Genomic DNA, 3,484 nt, shown 5'->3' with positions numbered 1-3,484 from the left:
ACCACCCATAAGTTGATCCACACAGTCCTCCTAAGGGGCATATGCTCCACAACGTAACCTTGCATGGTTCTTAAATGTGGAATAACAATGAAAGCCAGTTGTGGCAACAAGAACAACCTGTGTCTGGCGTGACGCGTTGGTCCAAGGGGGAGGCTAGGAGCTCAACTAGCCGTACACCCCTACCCGATAAACAGCGAGCTGGGCCACCCTACCCAGCTGTTATCGCAGAGGGTCGACGGGTCATTATCAGAATGACCCTGCGGTGCCTCTGGCAAAAGCCCCTTTCAGCCCTGAGAAACAAGCCTGACCACAAAGTCCATTGACTGATCCTTTCAGCGGAGGGGGTATGCCTGCACCCAGCCATTGCCCGCCCCAACCACAAAGTCAGTGCCCCATAGAGTTTGCTGGCAACCTTGGAGGAGGGAAGGCCGCATTACCGCCAACAAAAGAGGGGACTCTGCTTCGGCAGCACATATACTAAAATTGGAACGATACAGAGAAGATTAGCATGGCCCCTGCGCAAGAATGACACGCAAATTCGTGAAGCGTTCCATATTTTGTTACTGTTGCAATTACAACATCCCATCAGTGTCACTCCTACCTACACTGTCGGGTTACCTTAATGGATGGGAGACACATACTTGCGATGGAATAGTGACAATCTTTATATGGTTATTAATTGCGTCACTTAATTCATCGCCCTTTTTCTTTAGGTTTTGTTTTTTTTTTTTCCACAAAAAATGGCAAGGTAACTTTCACTGTATTCCCAAAGTGATAGCGCAGATATTGCTTCATATGTCTGCTGCTGTCCATGGCAGATTCTGTCCATGTTCAGTTAGTGCGTGTACTGGTACACCGTGAATGTCCAATATATACCGCCTGTTCGTCTTTTGATACTTTTGTATTTCTGTACTGGTGTACTCTTGTAACTTGTGGAAAGAGAATATTCAATTTTTATGTGCCTTCTTGAACAAACAGTTAAAAAAAAGGGGACTAATAGTTAACCCCTCTTGCTGACATTAATATTGGACTTCTGCCACAACTCAATCTGCAAGTTGTTAAATATGTTTAGGCCTATGCCGGATTAATGCCTGTAAAGGCCACTGCAACCAGGGCCGGACTGGCCCACCGGGATACCGGGAAATTTTCCCATGGGCCGGTCGGTCAGCACACCAACATTCAAAACAGCTGCTGAGCGGCTGCGAGCGGGATCGAAAAGGGTCGCCTTCTGCGGCCGCCAGTGCCTAATGAAGTTAAAGGGGCCCACAAAACTTACTGTCAGATCCACAGAGTTCTTTTCCTTCTGGATTCTTTTATTATTAAAATAAGGAAAACTAGGTATAAAAACCTATATTTCCCCAAATATAAAAAGTATATTTAAAAACACGCGTTTCGACTGTTTTTCTAGACATTTGAAAAAGACAAAGTCGAAACGCGTTGTATTTTTAAATATACTTTTAATAAAAGAATCCTTTTACTACCTGGAGTGGGTTCAGAAAGAAGGTATCCTTTCGCTTACACCCCAAGCGGGCACCCGGAGCTGTTTATATAGAGCCTGTTCACGGCTCTATCCCATGTGAGTCTATTCTATACCCCATTACAATCATTACTGCATTTATGGGTTACACTATGATCTGTCTCAATTTACAGGGCTAGAAGAAAGGTCTATACCACATTTTATGCAAGTATATATACAGATTTACACTAAGGTTGTGTATTGGGGCAAGTGTTTTTTTTCACGAGGTGTGTTATAAGTTGCACTTTACTTTACACTTATTGTTAATTATTTGATTTTGTTATATAAAGTTACTAATGACCTACTCACTGCCAAATCCAAGGGTCACTACCTCATGCTAATCCTACTGCTTGACACTGTGGACCACCCTTTTCTCCTTCAAACTCTTGGTCTCTGTGACAGTGTTCTCTCCTGGTTCACTTCCTACCTTCACTGTCTCCATTAACACTTCCCCCTCTCTCAGTCATGCTCCCCAAAGGCTCAGTTCTAGGACCCCTTCTGTTTTCTTTACACTTCCTCGCTTGGTAAACTAATCTCATCCTTTCACTTTCAATACTACCTGTATGCTGATGACACCCAGATCCTCTCCTAATCTCGCTCTCCCTCCGTCTTAGATCGTGTCACTAACTGTCTCGCCTCTTGGATGTCTGCATGTTTCCTGAACTCAATCTCTCCAAAACCAAACTTCATCAGTTTTCCTTAATGTTAATGGTGCCATTATCTCCCCGTCTCCTCATGCTCGCTGTCTTGGTCTCACCCTCGACTCTCGTTCACCCCTCACATTGTCTCTCTAAAAACATCTTCTCTCCTTCCACCTCCACTCCCCTACCTGAATTCTCTATTACCATTAACACCATGACTATCTCTCCTACTAACCAGGCCCAACCCCTTGGGGTCATCCTTGTACTGGTGAAGGAAGGGAAGTTGGGCTCAATCCTGCCCTGACCTCTGGTATTGTGTGGTCAATGATCTTGGACGTGACCATCGAGCTTAAGGTCGGCTGGTGGTTAGGATGGTTGTGGGCAGCTGTCAGTATCATTGGACGAGGGGGAAGGCGAGTTCCAACTTATTGTGTGGTTATAGCCAATGTTAGAGGGAGCAGGCAAGGACGAGGCTAATGTATTATTGGATGTGATTTGTTTGTTTTTGTTTATATTTGTTACATTGTTTGTATAACATGGTTGTTTATAAAGGTTATGCTTCCACAGTACATATTGATGTTATGCTAATAAAAGCTGTGGCCTGTTTTTAATCCATAACGATGTGGTGTGTGCAGGTTTCTGGGATTTAGCACAGTCCCCACTACCGCCATACAAGGGGTTCTTCACAGTAGGAACAATCAGAATTGGTAATTGCCCCACATAGGTTTTTTGCCTTTTGGATAAACTTTAGAAGGGGAGAAATGGAGAAGACAATACGCAAAGAATTTTAAACTCATTTACGAACTCCAAAACTCTAAATCAACTGCTACATTAATAGCTCTAGATGCCGAAAAGGCCTTTGACCGGGTCAACTGGTCCTTTTTACAAGGCACTTTAAAGGCTTTGGCCTGGTTGGAAACTTTTTCAATACATTAGCACTTTATACAAGTCCACAAGCTAAAATTTCAGGAGCTAATTTAGACTCCAACTATTTTTATATCAAGAATGGTACGAGACAAGGATGCCCATTAGCCCCTCTGCTCTACACCTTATCTATCGAACCTTTGGCAGTAATTATTCGCCAATCTAAAAAAAAAAAAAAAAAAAAAAGAGGAGTAATAACTGGCCCATTAGAGCATAAAATCGCATTATATGCAGATGATATTCTTCTTAGTCTTACATTACCAGAGACTTCAATTCCAGAAATGTTAGAATGTATAAAGGAATATAGTCTATATTCCAATTATAGACTTAATATACACAAGACACAAATTATTAACTTTAATATGAATACATCTCAAATACAAAACCTGAAAAATAAGACCAT

At 42.4% G+C, this 3,484-nt stretch overlaps 1 non-coding gene across 1 annotated transcript; it reads left to right on the top strand.

Moving 5' to 3' along the window:
- The first annotated feature begins 457 nt into the window (after positions 1-457).
- On the top strand, positions 458-560 carry LOC128488269 (U6 spliceosomal RNA). The gene has a single exon (XR_008353694.1). It is a non-coding gene; the product is annotated as a U6 spliceosomal RNA (small nuclear RNA).
- Positions 561-3,484: the final 2,924 nt, after the last annotated feature.

This window comes from Spea bombifrons, chromosome 3 (genome assembly GCF_027358695.1).
Source record: "Spea bombifrons isolate aSpeBom1 chromosome 3, aSpeBom1.2.pri, whole genome shotgun sequence".
NCBI classification, from domain to species: domain Eukaryota; kingdom Metazoa; phylum Chordata; class Amphibia; order Anura; family Pelobatidae; genus Spea; species Spea bombifrons.
Note: the sequence above shows the minus strand (reverse complement) of the source record. Positions and strands in the feature narration are given on the sequence as shown.